The sequence below is a fragment of the Lithobates pipiens genome, unplaced genomic scaffold (assembly GCF_037356315.1).
Source record: "Lithobates pipiens isolate NorthernLeopardFrog02 unplaced genomic scaffold, aLitPip1_a1.2 Scaffold_1, whole genome shotgun sequence".
Lineage (NCBI taxonomy): Eukaryota > Metazoa > Chordata > Amphibia > Anura > Ranidae > Lithobates > Lithobates pipiens.
Genome location: NW_027507685.1, coordinates 97,261,636 through 97,281,217, shown reverse-complemented (window position 1 = coordinate 97,281,217; position 19,582 = coordinate 97,261,636). Strand labels below are relative to the sequence as shown.

The 19,582-nt window shown below is 46.5% G+C and overlaps 1 long non-coding RNA gene across 1 annotated transcript in view; it reads right to left on the bottom strand.

Annotated features, from left to right (window-relative positions):
* Nucleotides 1-10,021: 10,021 nt before the first annotated feature.
* LOC143955347 (uncharacterized) overlaps nt 10,022-19,582 on the bottom strand; it is a 27,836-nt gene continuing 18,275 nt past the window's right edge. The window contains exon 2 of the long non-coding RNA XR_013269802.1: nt 10,022-10,215. This is a non-coding gene — a long non-coding RNA (uncharacterized LOC143955347). The remainder of the gene's footprint in view (nt 10,216-19,582) is intronic.

The following is a 19,582-nucleotide window of genomic DNA, read 5'->3' as shown; positions in this document are numbered from 1 at the left end:
TGCTCCAGCGCCCACCAAGAGTCACTTTGAAGGCTTACAATGTTGTGGCAAAACCAACAGCTTGTTCCGCCATTTCTGCAGAGCATATAGGGCAGGCCCCTACTTTCAAACATCCAACTTACAAACATCTCCTACTTGCAAACGGAAGGAGACAACAGCAAGTGAGATGAAAAAAGACGGACGGCAAAACAAATTATACAGGGGTGATAACCCTTCCCTATGTTTTCCAAAAAGCTTAAAAATTGTTTTTTTGACTGGAGCTACACTTTAAAAATGTACCAGTTGAAAATTACAAACAGATTCAACTTAACACAACAAATCTACACAGTCCCTGTCTTGTTTGCACCGTCTGTATACTGCTGTTCTGAGTATATAGGGCCTGGGGGCCACACGTATTTCCTTTTTTTTAATATGGGTACGGGGTTCCCCTTAATATCCGTACAAGACCCAAAGGGGCTGGTAATGGGCAGGGAGGGCTACCCATGCCATTTTTCTCAATGATTTTCAACCATATTGCAGGAACCAGATATAACATTAAAACCGCAAGCAGTTTTAAATTACGTTATTTCCGTTAAATGTAATTTTGTGCAGGGACTGTTCTAAACACGGGAAACACATGGCACTTCACAGGCATACTATAGACACCCCCCAGGCACGATATTTAAAGGAATATTTCACTTTTTTTTCACTTTAGTCGTCATTAAATCAGTGCTCCCGCCAAAACGGCCGTTTTTAAAACTTTTTTTTGCATTGACCCATGTCCCCTGGGGCAGGAGCCAGGTCCCCAACCCCTTTTTAGGACAGTATCTTGCATATTAGCCGTTAAAATTAGCACTTTTAATTTCGAACGTTCGAGTCCCATAGACTCCAAGGGGGTTCTAACGTTCGTACGAATTTGGGGTCCATTCGAAAGTTCTGGTGCGAACCGAACCGGGGGGTGATCGGCTCATCCTTAGCCCTGACCTTGTTGCCTGTACTCGGACCTTGAGCCTGTATCTACCCGACTTGATCCCTCCTGATCCTGAGCTCATCCTGGACCTGTCCCTCTTGTCTCCTGTTACCTAAAGATCCCTGCTCTGCAGCCCATCCACCCGTCCTCTCCCTCTCCTGCTGGTTCCCCATCCTTACTCATCTACTGATTCCCTGGTGTATGACCTCGGCCTGGCTGCAGTGGCTAAGCAAAAAAATAAACGAAAGTTCTTTCCGACCCGCTTAATCCTGCCAGTAACGCAACTCGCCTCTGCACCAACCAACCCGTTCCAGCTTGCATGCATGCCAGTTGAACCCAATGACCCACCTAAACCTGCCAACCCAGTGCCTGCTACCCAGCCTGGTGTCCCAGTGCCTGCTACCCAGCCTGGCGTCCCAGTGCCTGCTACCCAGCCTGGCATCCCAGTGCCTGCTACCCAGCCTGATGTATTTGTGCCTGCTACCCAGCCTGGCGTTCCTGTGCCTGCTACCCAGTGTGACATCGCTGTGCCTGCTACCCAGCCTGACATCCCAGCCTTCCTGTCTGATGTCCTTCTGCCTGCCTTTAAGTCCAACGTGCCAGCCTTTCTGTCTGATGTCCTGCTGCCTGCCTTCCAGTCCAACATGCCAGCTTCCCAGCCTGATGTGCCAGCCTTCCAGTTTGATGTCTCTGCTTCCCAGCCTGATGTACCGGCTTCCCAGCCTGATGTACCGGCTTCCCAGCCTGATGTGCCAGCTACCCAGTCTGTGGAACCTGGCCTGTTAAGCTTGTGCCTGTTATTCAGCTTGCTGGACCAGTGCCTGGTGTCCAGCTCACTGAGCCGGGGCCCGTCACCAAGCCCGCTGGGCCGGGGCCCGTTACCCAGCTTGCTGAGCCGGTGCCTGTGATCCAGCTTGCCCTTACAGTACTTGCTGTTCGGCCTAAGGTCCTGGAGCCTGCTGTCCAGCCTGTCGACCTGGAGCCAGCTGTCTGCCCTGATGCGCCCGCTGTCTGCCTTGACGTATCCGCTGCCCAGCTTGACATGCCCTCATCCATTGTGCGGTTTGAGGCCATTAACTTTGGACAATTACATCTAGTTGAAGCGTCCGGAGGCCGCTCCTTTTGAGGGGGGGTACTGTCATAAAAAGGTCCACCCGATGGTGGCGCTGTTGGTCTCTTGGATTGCAGTACCAGTGTCCACCAGCGGGGGTGTCTTCTAACACCCAGGGCCTGTAATGAGAGGACCTACCTCCTGGTGGTGCTGTTGGAACCTTGGACTGTAGTACCGGTGTACTCCGGCAGTGTGGAGCAGACAGCAACTTCTGCACTCAGCTGTTACGTGAAGTTACTCATTGGCAGTCTTATAAATACCCAGCAAGCCCTCACATGCTTGCCTTGGTATCGCTCTCTCCATGTGCCCTGACCTTGTTGCCTGTACTCGGACCTTGAGCCTGTATCTACCCGACCTGATCCCACCCGATCCTGAGCCTATCCTGGACCTGTCCCTCTTGTCTCCTGTTACCTAAAGATCCCTGCTCTGCAGCCCATCCATCCGTCCTCTCCCTCTCCTGCTGGTTCCCCATCCTTACCCATCTACTGATTCCCCGGTGTATGACCTCGGCCTGGCTTTTGTTTATGACTCTGGTATTTCCCATTTATTGTATATATTACTTGTTGTTTGTGGTTGGTAGTGCACTGTTTGTTTTCACTTACTTGTCACTTATTATAATAAACACTATTGTTATTTCACCTACATGCCTTTTGAGTTTCCTCTGTGCAGTCCACACATTCTGGTCTACTAATTCCCTGATACCTCGGGTGCAAGCCATCTGGTCCCGGTGATTTATTAATGTTAATTTTCCCAAGTCTGTTTCTAAATCTGTCTTCTGTTAGCCATCAGGGTGCTTCCTGTGATGTGTCATGAGGATAAACACTGAAGTTTTGGTTACTGAAGCCCCCCGATTCCCTCGTGAAGACTGAGGAGAAGAATAAATTCAATACCTTCGCCATCTCCCCATCCTTTGTAACCAGATGTCCTTCCTCGTTCTTTATGGGGCCAATATGGTCTGTCCTCCCTTTTTACTGTTTACATGCTTAAAGAATTTCTTGGGATATTTTTCTGTCTCCTCCGCTATGTGTCTTTCGTGTTCAATCTTAGCTGCCCTAATTGCACCCTTACATTTCTTGTTACATTCTTTATAAAGTCTGAATGCTGATGATGAACCCAAAACCTTGTATTTTTTGAAGGCCTTCTCCTTTGCTTTTATATGCATTTTTACATTGGAGTTAAGCATTCCAGGACTTTTGTTCGCTCTTTTAATTTATTTCCCAATGGGATGCACTGGCTAATGCCCTTATTTAATATGCTCTTAAAGCAAACACATCTCTCCTCCTTGTTCTTTGTTCCTAAGATTTTATCACATTTTTATCTTCTAGCAAGGTTCGTAGTTTAGGAAAGTTGGTTCTTTTGAAATTCAGCGTCTTTGTATTCCCCTTATGTTTCCTATCTGTGTGATTTATACTGAAGCCAATTGACCTGTGATTGCTGTTTCCTAAATTGCCCTGTATTTCCACATCCGTGATCAGGTCTGTATAGTTGGTAATCATTAGATCTAGTAATGCTTTATTTCTAGTTGGTGCGTCTACCATCTGACCCATGAATCTACGAAGATCAGGGAGGGCACACATCCTTCCCCCGCAGCCATCCAACAACATAGGTATCAAGGAGATAGCTGGTCGATACCTGGAGCTTTTCTCAACTCCAAGCACTTGCCCAAGACAAAAGGCTGGAAGAGAAATGAAGGGGGAGGTGTCTGTCTTCTGTCCCTCTGTATTCTTCCTGCCATTGCTTGTCTAAGGCAAGTGCTCAGAGCTGAAAAAAGTGTCAGTTATCATGCAGCCATCTCCTTGCTAGCTACACTGTTGGACCACCACTGGGAGTGTGGGGAGGAGGAAAGGGGGGCACCCTGTCTGGCAGGCTTTGTAACTATGAGGTCGGAGAGGGCACCCACGCCCTCCCACAGTCATCCAACAATGTAGCTTGCAAGGAGATGGATAGTTGATAACTGAAGCTTGTCTCGGCTCTAAGCACTTAACCTAGACAAGATGTGGAAAGAGGAATGTCATCCTTTTGTCCCTGTGCATTCCTCTTGCCACAATGAGCCATCAATGAGCCATCTCCTTGCTAGCTACATTTTTGGACAGCCACAAGGGTAGGAGGCACCCTGCCGGACATGCTTTGTAAGCCTAGCTACAAGATCAGACTAGGATCTGGAGGAATCCTAATTTGAATTAATGTCACAATGTACCAGGCGCCCAGGGCCATGGTGGTGGCTAATGGCTGGCCATCTCGAATGTTCGACCTCAGTAGAGGCACGAGACAAGGCTGCCCTCTATCTCCACTATTATATGCCTTGGCCGCGGAACCCTTGGCCGTGTCCATCCGAGCTGACCCAGAGATCAGGGGATTGAGCCATGGCGCCCTAACTGAAAAGATCAGCATGTATGCTGATGACACACTGTTATACCTGGCAGACCTGGGCCCCTCTCTGCATGTGGCTCTCCAAACAATTGAAAGGTTCAGGACCTTCTCCAGGGCTAAAGATCAACTAGGGGAAAATCCCAAATTCTTCCACTTGACAGCTTCCCACCGACCGAATTTCAGGGCAGTTTGCCATTACAACGAGTCAGCATTATCAAGTACCTAGGGATATACGTATCCAGATCACCAACGGATTATATACATTTAAATTTAAGCCCTCTAATTTCCCACGTAAATCCAAACTACCGGCCTGGGCCCGTCTACCACTGGGGGTTTGGGGCCGGGTAAACCTCATAAAAATGGTTCTGCTACCCAAGATCCTCTATGTTCTCTGGCACTCCCCGATTTACTTACCCTTGAAGCATTTTAAATCCCTTGAGGCCCTTCTTAAACCCTTTGTATGGGGAAACAACAGACACAAATTAGCTTGGCAGGTGCTTAAAAACCCCATGGACCTGGGGGGCATGGCCCTTCCCGATTTTAATCTTTCTTACATTGCGGCACAATTATCCCAACTGTACCATATAGACAAAAACGGACAGAGGGCGGTTTCTCCAACTGCTATGCCCGAGCTGAGCTCGACGCACCGAAGATTCAATTTACCCGCTGGCGATGGGCCTTAGTGGGGCGGGCCTGGGGGACAACAGACAGACTTTGTTATACCATTACAGACGCATATGGGACTTAGCTTCTGTCAAGCTAGGGATACCACTCTATAATGATTACACTCCATTATGGCATAATAAAACTCTGTCAGAATTTTTACAACTTCCCGATGCAGACCTCTGGTCTACTCATGGTATTCTCTATATGCATCAATTGTTTGTTGACGGAACCCTTAAAACCTTTGCCACACTTAGAGAAGAATTTTCACTCCCCAGATACATGCTCTTCCGATTTTTACAGGTGAGACACGCGGCCCGGGCTCAGTTTTCAGAATCCATCCCGCAGTCAGCCACCAATGCACTAATGGCCATAATCAAGAGTACTGACCCCCGCAAATTAACTTCGTCCTTCTATAACATGCTCACTACCCCTGTTTCCACCAAACTGGCACATAATCTCAGGCCCCGGTGGGAGAGAGAGATAGGCCCTTTGGAAGATGGGGAATGGGAGGAGGCTTTGGAATCCTGCAAGGCTGTCTCATCCAAACTTGCAGACAGACTGACCCAAATTTATATTATCCACCGGGCATATCTCACCCCCCTTCGGGTTGCCAGATACAGAAGCACTCAATCTACCCTTTGTCAGATGTGTGGGAGTGAGGTGGGTACGTTCTTTCACTTATTCTGGTCATGTCCTAAAATACAAGGCCTGCGGGCGCACGTTATAACATTCCTGCACGATCACATGGGCTCTCCGGTCACATTAGACCCAAAACAATGCCTACTCGGGGTACTTCCAAATACTATAGACAAATACGCTAAGACGTTCCTGCATGAGACCTTGTTTTCGGTGCGGAAGGTCATTGCCCGGAAGTGGATGCGGCCCGCACCCCCTGGGCTGGTGGAGTGGAAGGCGGAGGTCAATAATAATTTACCATATAAAAAGGTTATGTATATTAACAGGGAATGCCCGGCCAAATACGACAAAATATGGGATCGTTGGTTACAAGACTCCGATACTTGTACGTAAGGCATTTTGAATCTATGTTGCCAGTTAGATGGTTTGCCCCTAGGCTGACCCACATGGTCGGGACCAGCTACCGCTCTCTCCCTGGTTTTTGATCCCTTTTACAAATGTTTGTTATTAATGACACCGGTTTTGAACCGGCTGTACTCTACTTACTGTACACCCTTCTGATATCAGTGACACCTTGGCTGTATGTAATAATATGTATGCACTTTTTCTTGTTTTATTTTTCTTTGACATAATAAACTTGGTTATGGAATTAATGTCACAATAATCAACACTACAACCCTGTAAAGTAGGAGGAAATGTTAAATATTGGGTTAAAAAAGACCAGAATGCACATCAGTGAAAATACCTCCCCCACAGCCCACCTAGCGGTGTAAAAAGGACCTGTACAGTGGAATCTGTGCTAAAAAAATAAATAAATAAAAAGCAAGCAAGTGCAAAGGGTTTGTCATCAATAATGCCTACAAACTTTAGCTGCTCAAATGTGTTTCTGTGTAGAGGCGGACATCTTGGTAAGGGAAGGGATTGGCTTCCTCATAATAGAGTTTTCCAGTGACTGGTGATCTGGTGAGGTGGAGAAAGCACGAAGTCACAGGATGAATGCAGGAGAAGCAAGGAGATGCTTGCATTTCAGGTCCTCAGGTACTAGCAGTCAGAGGCATCAGTGCCTTACATGATCTCACACTTCGGGTATACTGTTGTGAGGCTACAAACAGGTGTGCCTATGCACAGATACTGAGAATAAATGAATCAGAAGCAGTGAGTTACTTGCAGGGTAGGTTCTCGGGTACAGCTTCCTTTCCAGCAAGGAGAACAACGAACAGCTCACACTTCAAATATACAGTTGTGAGGCTACAAGACAGGAGTGCCTATGCACAGATCCAGACAATAAATTAATCAGAAGCAGGGAGTTGCTTGCACAGTAGGTTTTTGGGTACAGCTCCCTCACCAGCAAGTAGAACAGTGAACAGCACTGTAAGGCTTCATGTACAAAATCTTGTCGCAGTTTTGCCACAGCCGGAGGTTCCTATCCTGAACACGATATTTCCACATTCAGGAGAGGGAGGTTGAAGCCCACCTAACCGGAGCAGCTCCTAAACTAAAAGCCTATATATACATTGACACATGGGCTACGTGAAGCCTAATGACATCACCAAATCTCACCACAAATCTGGTGAGACTAGCAGTCAGAGGTAGCAGGGCTTTAGATGATCTTACACTGCAGATATACAGTGTGGAGGTTCAGCTTTAATGTAACATTTTCATGAACCCTAGCGTGGCCATCCGTTCCTAAAATCGTGGCTATAGTGTAAATTTTGATTTTGGCTGAGCTATAAATAGCTCAGATTGATTGTATATAGTTTATGTGGTTTTGTTCTACATTTGCATTTCCCACTGTTGTCAGTAGGTGCCACTGGTACCACAGGACAGTGTGAGAATTACAACTAGGTTGAGCTGTAATGAATATCCTTTTTCTGGAAATAGCCCAGTAGGAGGTTCCTGGTCGCTGTGCATTCTGGGAAGGGGTATTTATTGGACAGATGCCATGTGCTCTAGTCAGTTTGTTACCTTGGGGCCCTTCTGGCCCGAGGATGTGCTGCTGCAAGTTCTGCAGAAGCCTGTCTGCGGCCTACTAAACCTGAGGCGGTCCTTAGGCTGTCTTGCCTGTGTGGAAGAAGCCAAGCCAAGCTGACCAGATCCATGGGAGGACCCTTACTGGAGACAGCCAGGATGAAGGCTGGTCTCTCAGGAGGGCCTACTGACTCGTTTGGAGGACGCACCTATATCTAAACTACCCTTACAGTACCGCCAGGTCGGCTTAAAGGTTCTGGTACTGTCAAGCTGTTCAACAATCTAATCAAGGTAACTAGCTCATGGCTGCTAAGTTTACCCAGGTATTCAAGATCCGCTAAAAGAAAGTTGTTTTATCCTTTGGATTCAAGGAGTCTGTAAGTGATCTGCTAAAATGTGTATCTGAAACCTCCCCTAAACCTCTTTCCTACAACCTTTCTCAAGTTCTCATTAAAGCATGCATTGAAAAACACCTAAAGTGACTGGTGCCTAAATTCTGTTCAACTTCCCATTATAACCATGGGCTCAGCCTTGGGGTGAATGTAAGCTCGCTCCCTGTATCTGGAGGTACCTTTCTGCTCCCAGTAGACCCAGGGGGCGCTACACTAGTCAAGCCAGGAAAGTAAATTTTTATTCAAAACTAAAGCTCCGGAACAGGAAAAAAGGTTGCCCATGCAGGGGTTTTCATTATCACACTATTTTGGCTCCTATTTTGGCTCCAGCCCTACTAGAACACAGTCCCACCTGCTGGGGCCGATCCCTCTGCCTTCTTGTGCCTTGCTCCTTGCCATAGGCCTCCTCATGACATTCCTGGCCCTAGACATTTATATCCTAATGGAAGAATGCCCACACAATAAATTAGTTCGCCTGCACTTTTGGTGTTCTTTGGGAAATGGCATTACAGTCACATCACAAGGACATGCATTCCGGAGTCACTTAACATACATAGTCAATCACATATAGTGGATGGTCTGCAGTGGTTGAAGGTGAAAGAACATGCAGCCCCTTAACAGCCATCTCCATTGAGTCTGCCCAGGGTCATCAGTACTCACAGAGCTGTGCTTTCTGTAGACACTTCCTTGCTGGGTACATCCAGGGCCAGGACAAGGGGTGGATAGAAGAGACGGCTGCCTGGGCACTATTGTGTACTGCAGGGATGGGGGCGCCAGAGAGAAGAAGTGACAGCAGTATCACTACTCATGTCTGCCAAGCACTGGGACCATTGAGAGCAGTAGAGAGCTAGGAGGCTGTGCTCTCTATCTCCTCTCTGCCACGGGGGGTCTCCCAATCACAGCCTCAGTTCTTGCTATGACTCCACTCTTGTCCTGGCACTTGGTACACCTGCAGGGAAGCAGCCTTACACAGGGATCTTCAGCCTTGCTTAAAAGACCTTTTGCAATCCACCCTAGCCCCCACCTCCTTAAGAGACAGAATAACTAGAGCCGGCTCCTCCTGCTTACAGGTCCACTCCACCCAGCCTCTCCTGTATTGTCCAAAGATGTGTGTTGGCTACATGCTCACAGGTGTGGGGTGTTTAGCTCCCATGCCCCAGCACTCTCTGAGTGCCCTCCCCACCTGGCTTATATATGGGTGCTGACTCACCCTTGACACAACTTCTGGGAGGGCTCTACCTAAAAGGGGCCTAACACCTGGTGTCACTACCTGTTGTACCAGACACTATGCTGGTACAGAGCCACCTAATGGGAAATCAGCTAACTGCACCTGCCTACATTCATATATTGTACACCAGGGGCCTGCAAACTTTCTAAACAAGGGGCCAGTTTACAATCCTTAAGACTTTGAGAGAGCTGGACTGTGGCAAGTGAGCTTAGAAATGCCCTGGCGCCCCAATAGTAAATAGTAGGAATAGTGCCCCATTGTTGGAGTCAATGGTCAGAATAGTGCCCCATTGTTGGAGTCAGTGGTTGGAATAGTGCCCCATTGCTGGAGTCAATGGTCAAAATAGTGCCCCATTGTTGGAGTCAATGGTTGGAATAGTGCCCCGTTGTTGGTGTCAATGGTAGGAATAGTGTCCCATTGTTGGAGTCAATGGTCGGAATAGTGCCCCGTTGTTGGAGTCAATGGTTGGAACAGTGCCCAATTGCTGGAATTAATGCTCAGAATAGTGCCGCGTTGTTGGAGTCAGTGGTAGATATAGTGCCCTGTTGCTGTTAATTACCGGAATAGAACCTTAATGTAAAAGAATTGGCTGGTATAAAAATGCCAGGGCAGCCGCTCATGCTAGCCCTCAGGCAATTCTAACCAACAGTGCCATAAATTGGACTATACTGATACTTGATAATCAACAAAAGACAAGCTGATAAAAATGTATATAATTTAATAAAGACACAAAGAAAAAGAACAAATACAAACAGTGATACATTAAAATACAATGGTATGTACACCACATTTGATGAGTTCCTAACAGGTTCCACCCAGGAAAGGTTCAAAAAAAGGGGTGCACAGGGTTTCCTCTACTAGTTTCGTGGAAGGACCGCTTCATCAGGAGGATGATCTATAAAATAAATACTGCATTTAAATGGGTCATACAGAAAAAGAGCACAATATCATCAAAGTGTCAAATTACAATATACAAAAAATGTTTTATTTTTAATATAAGGAGATCAGCTCACCCCACTTTGGAGATAGGGTGCAGACAGGAGGACCCGTTATTTCCCCTGGCGGCGGACACTGGGGATTGGTTAGACAGGCTCTAGTTGAGAAAATGTATTTAAATTAACTAATTATATAAATGTTGGATAGATGGAAGTTTACATAATAGGTATAACTAGGTGACCCAAACACCGATCAGTGAACATGTCTGAAAAGGGGAGGGAGGGAAAGAGAAACGCACAAAAAGAGAGAGAATGGAAAAAAAAAGGGGGGGAAGAGGAAGGGAAGAAATCGGATGGTTGGGGGAAGAGGGAGGAAGGGGGAAGAAGGCAAACACAGAGGGAGAAGGTGGAAGGTAGAGAATAAGACAGAAGGGAAGGGGAAGGAATGGGGAAGAGAAATACAGGGAAGGGAAAGAAAAAAAAGAAGAGGGCGCAAGCAGGGAAAGGGAGGGGGAAAAGAAGGGGGGGAAAGAACAAGAAAAAGGAGAGGTGGCGGGGAAGGAAGAGGGGGGGGAAGAGGGGGAGGGGAACAAGGGGGGAGGGAGGGGAAAAGGTGGAAGGGGGTGGGAAAAGGGGAAAAAAGGGAGGAAGACAAGAGGGGAGGAAGGGAGGGGACGGGGAGGATGGAGGAAAGGGAAGGGGGGAGTAAAGGAGGGGAGAAGGGGAAGAAAAAGACGAGGGGAGGCAAGGGATGGGAAAGGGGGAGAAAAAGGAGGAAGGAAATGGAAAGGAAGGGAGGGACTGAGAGGGGAGGAGGGAAAAGAAGGGGTGTGAAACAGAATTGGATGGGGGATGGAATTGTGTGCAATTGGGTGGAACAATGAAGGGGGAACAATGGGAAAGTGAGATTAGTGCGGGAAGAAGCAGAGACTCAACACCAGGGCCAGCCTTTTCCACCAAGATATAAGATAGTAACAACACTCACCGAAACCCAATGGTGTAAGGTACACAAAACGCAAGGGCTGAGACAGTATAACTGGAGGTATATGTATAATGGCAGTATCTCAGAAGTACAGGAAGCTGATGCCGGATCTACGGCTGATAAGCCTAACGTGGCCACAATGCTAAAAAGAAGCAGCTTGAAAGCTTGAATCTATAGAATAAGGGGTACAAAGGCACAATATCAGACATCAGCGCCAGAGAAGACAAGGTAGGGTTAGCAAATGTTTAACTGTTCCGTCAGGGTCATTACCTGTCGAATGCAGCATTCCCCGCAGACAGCCCTGGGAGAGTCTGTTCACCCTGCCCATCCGGCGGTCAGTCCGGCGGCTAAATAGGTTCCCCAACCCCTATGAAAGTCAGACGCATGCCGAGGAGACAGCGGCATCTGACGTCATGGGGTCTGTTCCTCCACACTGCGCAGGTGCAAGTCTCAGATGCTACTGCGCAAGTGCGCAGGGGAACAGAACGCTCATGGATCAGCTGATCCAGGCGTTAACACCTGCAAGTGGGGGTGGAAATACACACCGTCCGGACCAGGGGGAACACATGTCTGCTGGAGGGGGACCAACAAATGGGTCCTAAAGATCAAGTCTGCAAAAAAATGGGAAAAAAGAGATAAATGTGTATAAATAAGTATAAATGTGAGAGAGGAGGAAAAATGAAATAATATAAAAGAAAAAAGAAAGAGTGGGGGGCCGAGCGGACCTTGTACAGCAAACAGTAAAGTGATAAATATACCAAGGAATAAAAAATACAATCATAAGAAAAAAGAACAAGAATTGTTAGGGGTATATAGGATACCCCAAAACCTACGTCATCACAAATAACACCATAACTGCTACAATGACCTGGACGAGATAGACAAAGGATACCCCACCTGGCGGGATCTATAAAAAGGGTTTATAGGAAATTGTCTCATTGAGGCCTGGGGGAAGGGTGGCGTTGAGCCACTCAATCCACAGGTTCTCCCTCTGTAAGATTGTTTGATCCCAATCGCCACCCCTGGGGTTTGGACTGACCACCTCGAGGAGAAAGAACTGGACCACCGAAGTATCATAACGATGATAAAGTCCAATATGTCTACCAATCGTGGTGAGTTTACCACTTTCAGAATAATAAAGGTGGTCACCAATCCTCTGTCTAAACTCACAGGTGGTCTTTCCAACATAAAAGGCTTTGGACCTACAAACCATTATGTATATGACACCTTTGGTACCACAATCAGCAAACGTATGTGGTAAAAACATTTCACCATTAGGTAGTGTAAGGTGTTTTCCCTCAAGGACCCATGGACAGCGAGGGCAACTGTAGCATTTAAATGTGCCATTGGGACCATTACGCATAGAATTTGTAGGTGTATAGTGATTACGCATTAAGCGGTCTTGGAGAGAACATGCTCTGCGAAAGACCAGCTCAGGGGTTGAACGTACATATTTTGCCAAAATGTGGTGCTCGGTGAGGAGGTGCCAATTTTTGGCTAAAATATTACGGAGTGTTTTATGATGGGCGGAATATGTCGTAATAAATCTTACAGACTGATTGCTTGGGGTTTTGGGACGTTGATGTAATTAAAGCACTTCTTGGACGTGACAAGGCCCTATTAAAGGCTTTTCTCAAAGTGGTGGGAGAGTAACCCCTAGCAAGTAGTCGGTCACGTAAGGCATCCGTCTGGATCTTGAAATCACTATCCAGACTGAAGTTTCTACGTAAACGCAGAAACTGCGCAAAGGGATGCTGTGCACCAATGGTTCTGGATGAGCACTCGTAGCAAACAGTAGTGTATTACCGGCAGTAGGTTTGCGATAAAGGTCTGTGCCCAGAGTACCATCAGGTTGTTTGACAATGGACAGGTCCAAAAATGGGATCCGTCCAGTATCAAACTTGAAGGTGAATTTTAAATTAAGGTTGTTATCATCCAGCTTGTGTATAAACTTTAACAGTCTATCTTTAGTCCCGATCCACACCATAAACAGATCAACTATGTAGCGATAACATAAAAGGACATCTTCCAAGAATGGAGCAAGTCTCTCGTCCGAGTGGACATGTCTCTCCCATCCTCCCAGATAGAGGTTTGTGTACGTCGGAGCGCAAGACGTCCCCATGGCAACTCCTTAAATTTGCAAAAAAAGTTGGTCATTAAATGTGAAATAGTTTTTAGTCAAAATGAATTCTAGGAGCGCTAGGATAAAGTTATTAAATGGCCAGGTAGTTGTATCCTGTTCATAAAGAAAGGATCCAGCCGTCGGGACGCCCCACTCGTGGAAGATACTCGAGTATAAGGCCTCGATATCAATCGCCACGAGCAAAGCGTCCGGAGGAATCTGGATCCCCTCAAGATGCTGTAACAGGTCTACGGTGTCTCTAATATAAGAAGGAAGGCTCCGTACATGAGGCATTAAACAGCCGTCTACAAGTTTGTTTGCATTATCCGTCAATGAGAAATAGAACCTTGTATTGGTGGGAGGAATAGTGCCCCAAGGGCCAGATAAAAGCATTCAAAGGGCCACACGTGGCCCTTGGGCCGCAGTTTGGAGACCACTGCTGTAGACCCAAGCTCAGAGGTATCACCCCGACTCTCCACATGTCTTTTCCCACACTGCTCAAACAGCCGTCTGTTTCTCAGGTGCGGCCCCAAACTATAATCAATGCCCTTAATATGAGGCCTGTACACACCAGCATAGTTAGGGATCTGGACGTTGGCAAAAGGTGAAACTAGGGCATGAGGTTCATCCCACCCAAAAAAAAAAAAAAAAGCTATAAAAGTCTCTGGGCTCCAGGACCCTGACCAGAATCTGCCAACCTTGAAGAAAACTGAAAATCCAGTTGCCTTCCAATGAAATGTGTATTCTGAAACCCCTCAACCTGCATGGGTGAGAACGCTTGGTGGCACCAAATCCTCTTTAACACCATGACACCACGGCGCAGCGGCACAACAGCTATGAGGCTCCATGCATGGAGTGCCTGGGCACAGGAAGTACTGTGCTGTTTTTCGGGAGGAAGTCGAGACGAAAAGGTACATTTTATGGGCACAATTACTCTTTCTAAAAATGTAAAAATCAGGAAAAATAAAAAGCAGAATTGTAACGAAGGATCTGACCCCTGCACGGGTCTGTCTAGTTCTGAACGTTAAAGGCCAAGTCCACCTTTCCCCCAAAAAAATTATATATGCACTAATATTAACAATAAAAATGTACATTTATTATATTTTCGCACTGGATCCAGCAAAGCATTGGAACCCTGATCAGTGGATCACAGGTACGAAGTTCTGGCTTCTGCACACTCTTCCTCCAGCCATGGGTCTGTACTGAGGTTCAGACCTTCATCTAAGGAGCTGGAGAAAGTATTAGTATTGTGCATTGTCTGACTTCCAGGTTCGGCTGTCACTTACTTTAGCCACCGTGGCTGGGGAAGAACCTAATGGAGTACGTTCTGCACTACATTAACTTCGCTGAAGGGCAGGTCTGTTAGACCCCTGATGTTCCATGGAAAAGAACCTGTCAAAACATAATTGTATGGGGGCTTTTGGTTTAATATGTGATTTACGGTTTTAGTGCAAAAAAAAAGTCACTTCCAAACCCCCCCAAAAAAATTAAAAAATGTTGAGCCCACCCTGCCCACACGTACATGCGCATAGGAACATAGACAGAAACTTTGGGGGCACCTAAGGTGCTTTGAAATAGTATTCATACCCCTTGAAATTTTCCATATTTTGTCATGTTACAACCAAAAAACGTAAATGTATTTTATTGGGGTTTTATGTGATAGACCAACACAAAGTGGCACATAATTGTGAAGTGGAAGGAAAATTATAAATGGTTTTCAACATTTTCTACAAATAAATATGTGAAAAGTGTGGGGGGTACATTTGTATGGCTCCCCCTGGAGTCAATACTTTGTAGAACCACCTTTCAATATAATTACAGCTGCAAGTCTTTTTGGAGATGTCTCTACCAGCTTTGCACATTTACAGAGGCACATTTCTGCCCGTTCTTCTTTGGAAAATCTCTCAAACTCTGTCAGATTGGATGGAGAGGTGTCTGTGATCAGCAATTATCAAGTGTTGCCACAGATTCTCAATTGGATTTAGGTCTGGACAGTGACTGGGCCATTCTAACACATGGATATGCTTTGATCTAAACCATTCCATTGTAGCTCTGGCTGTATGTTTCGGGTCGTTGTCCTGCTGGAAAGTGAACCTCTGCCCCAGTCTCAAGTCTTTTGCAGATTCTAACAGGTTTTCTTCTAAGATTGCCCTGTATTTGGCTCCATCCATCTTCCCATCAACTCTGACCAGTTTCCCGTCCCTGCTGAAGAAAAGTATGCCCGCCACATGATGCTGCCACCACCATGTTTCACGGTGGGGATGGTGTGTTCAGGGTGATGTGGAGTGTTCATTTTCCGCCATACATAGCATTTTGTTTTTAGGCCAGAAAGTTAAATTTTGGTCTCATCTGACCAGAGCACCTTCTTCCACATGTTTGCTGTGTCCTCCACATGGCTTCTCCCAAACTGAAAACAGGACTTCTTATGGCTTTCTTTCACCAATGTCTTTCTTCTTGTCACTCTTCCATAAAGGGCAGATTTGTGGAGAGTACGACTAATAGTTGTCCTTTGGACAGATTCTCCCATCTGAGCTGTGGATCTCTGCAGCTCCTCTAGAGTTACCATGGACCTCTTGGCTGCTTCTCTGATGAATGCTCTCCTTGCCCAGCCGGTCAGTTTAGGTGGACGGCCATGTCTTGGTAGGTTTGCAGTTGTGCCATACTCTTTCAACTTTCCGATGATGGATTGAACAGAGCTCTGTGAGATGTTCAAAGCTTGGGAGATTATTTTATAACCTAACCCTGCTTTATACTTCTCCACAATGGTATCCCTGATCTGTCTGGTGTGTTCCTTGGCCTTCACGATGCTGTTTGTTCACTAAGGTTCTCTAACAAACCTCTGAGGGCTTCACAGAATATCTGTATGTATACTGATATTAAATTACACACAGGTGGACTCTACTAATTAGCTGACTTCTGAAGGCAAGTGGTTCCACTAGATTTTAGTTGGGGTATCAGAGTAAAGGGGGCTGAATACAAATGCCCCCCACACACACACACACACACACACACACTTTTCACATATTTATTTGTAAAAAAAATGTTGAAAACCATTTATCATTTTCTTTCCACTTCACAATTATGTGCCACTTTGTGTTGGTCTATCACATAAAATCCCAATAAAATACATTTACAAGGGGTATGAATACTTTTTCAAGGTACTGTAGATGGTAATTGAGAAAGGGAGGAGAGAGACAGAATGATGATGGGAGATCAAAAACAGAGAAGAGAAAGAAAGAAAAAGAAATAATTGATAAAAGAGAATAGAGAGAAATAAGAGAAAGGAAAAGAGAGAGAGGGGAGAGAAGAGATGAAAGAGGGAACAAAACAGGCTACATAGGAGAGAAAAGGTAGAATGAGGAAAATCGAGAGAGGAGAGCAATGACAGGGAATTTATAAAGACGAGAAATATCTGGCAGAGAAGACTCTCCGCTCTCATCTCCAACTTTACTCTTATAGAAGAGGAGAGGAGACCCCACATTTTACGGGAGAAGAGGCATGGGGAAATGTGGAGCTATAAATCCCTGGTCTGGACTCACCCGATCTTCTTCATATTGTCCCTCACCACTGATAATGTCCTTGCACTTCTTCCTTCCACCCACTCCCATCCAACCCATAATAACTCTTCCATTGCTTTGCCAATTATAAAATGTATTTGGCTCTGCAGATGAAGTTCATCTGAATTCTAATTTCATAAAAGGGAAATGAAGGAGGAGAGAAGGAAAAGAGTAATACGAGAGAGCGAGGGAGACTGAGGTAAGAGGAGAGAAGAGATGAGAGAAAAAGATGAGAGAGGAGAGATGGGAGATAAGAGAGGAGAGATGAGAGATAAGAGAGGAGAGATGAGAGATGGGAGATAAGAGAGGAGAAATGGGAGGTAAGAGAGTGCAGAGAAAAGATGAGAGAGAGTGGAGAGGAGAGATGGAAAATAAGAGAGGAGAGATAAGAGAGGAGAGATAAGAGAGGAGAGATTACAGAGAAGAGATGAGAGAGAGAGGAGAGGAGAGATGGAAGATAAGAGAGGAGAGATAAGAGAGGAGAGATTACAGAGAAGAGATGAGAGAGAGAGGAGAGGAGAGATGGAAGATAAGAGAGGAGAGATGAGAGAGAGAGAGAAGGGAGAGGAGAGATGGAAGATGAGAGAGGAGAGATAAGAGAGGAGAGATGGGAGATATTACAGAGAAGAGATGAGATAGGAGAGATAGGAGATGAGAGAGGAGAGATTACAGAGAAGAGATGGGAGATGAGAGAGGGGAGATGACAGAGGAGAGATGGGAAAGAGAGAAAGAAGAGAGAGGGGATATGAGAGAGGAGAGAGATTACAGAGAAGAGAGGGAAGATGACAGATTGGAGATGGGAGATCAGAGAGGAGAGATGGGAAACGAGAGAGGAGAGATTACAGAGAAGAGATGAGAGAGGAGAGATGGGAGATGAGAGAGGAGAGATAACAGAGATGAGATGGGAGAGGGGAGATGAGCGAGAGAGAAAGAAGAGAGAGGAGAGAGAAGAGAGGGGAGATGAGAGAGAAGAGGTGAGATAAGAGAGGGGGGATGAGAGAGGAGAGAGGGGATATGGAAGATGAGAAAGGGGAGAGGAGAGGTTACAGAGAAGAGAGGAGAGATTACAGAGAAGAGAGGGGAGATGAGAGAGAGAGAAAGAAGAGCTAGGAGAGATTACAGAGAAGAGATGAGAAAGGAGAGATGGGAGATGAGAAAGAGATGACAGAGGAGAGATGGGAGAGGGGAGATGAGAGAGAGAGAGAGAGAGAAGGGAGAGGTGAGATGGAAGATGAGAGATTACAGAGAAGAGGTGAGAGAGGAGATATTACAGAGAAGAGATGGGAGATGGGAGAGAGAGAAAGAAGAGCTAGGAGAGATTACAGAGAAGAAATGAGAGAAGAGAGATGGGAGATGAGAGAGAGATGACAGAGGAGAGATGGGAGAGGGGAGATGAGAGAGAGAGAGAAGGGAAAGGTGAGATGGAAGATGAGAGATTACAGAGAAGAGGTGAGAGAGGAGATATTACAGAGAAGAGATGGGAGAGGGGAGATGGGAGAGAGAGAAAGAAGAGCTAGGAGAGATTACAGAGAAGAAATGAGAGAGGAGAGATGGGAGATGAGAGAGAGAGAGAGAGAGAGAGAGAAGGGAGAGGGGAGATGGAAGATGAGAGATTACAGAGAAGAGATAAGAGAGGGAAGATGACAGAGGAGAGATGGGAGAGGAGAGATTACAGAGAAGAGATGAAAGAGGAGAGGAGAGATGGGAGATGAGAGCGGAGAGGTGAGAGATGAAAGAGGAGACATGAGAGAGGAGAGATTACAGAGAAGAGATGAGAGAGGGAAGATGACAGATGAAAGATGGAAGAGGGGGGATGAGAAAGAGAGAGAAAGAAGAGAGAGAGAAGAGGGGGCAGATGAGCAAGGAGACAGGGGAGAAGAGAGAGGAGAGATGCGAGATGAGAGAGGAGAGATTACAGAGAAGAGATGAGAGAGGGAGTGTCAGGTCACCTTGAGGCGAGGTGACAGATGCACACCGTAGGGATCAGGAGTGCACCGCAAGGTTGTGAACCCTACGGCTGACTGCTGCGGACGGGAGACAGATCCCACTGGGGTTAGAGCGTAAGATTCCCTGGGGCGTGGAGTCTAAGAGCCAGCAGAGAGGTTGACAGAGGAGAGATGGGAGAGGGGAGATGAGAGAGAGAGAGAGAGAAAGAAGAGGGGGAGATGAGATGACAGAGGAGAGATTACAGAGAACAGATGAGAGATGAGAGAGGGGAGATGAGAGAGAGAGAAAGAAGAGAGGGGAGATGAGAGAGAAGAGAGGGGTGATGAGAGAGGAGAGATGGGAGATGAGAGAGGAGAGATTACAGAGAAAAGATGAGAGAGGGATGATGACAGAGTAGAGATGGGAGAGGGGAGATGAAAGAGAGAGAAAGAAGAGAGAGATGAAAGGGGAGAGAGAAGATGAGAGAGTAGAGATAAGAGAGGAGAGATTACAGAGAAGAGATGAGAGAGGAGAAATGGGAGATGAGAGAGGAGAGATTACATAGAAGAGATGGGAGAGGGGGGGGGGGGTGAGAGAGAGAGAAAGAAGAGAGAGGAGAGATGGGAGATGAGAGATGAGAGATTACAGAGAAGAGATAGGAGAGGGGATATGAGAGAGAGAGAAGAGAAAGAGATGAGAGAGGAGAGATTACAGAGAAGAGATGAAAGAGGAGAGAGAGA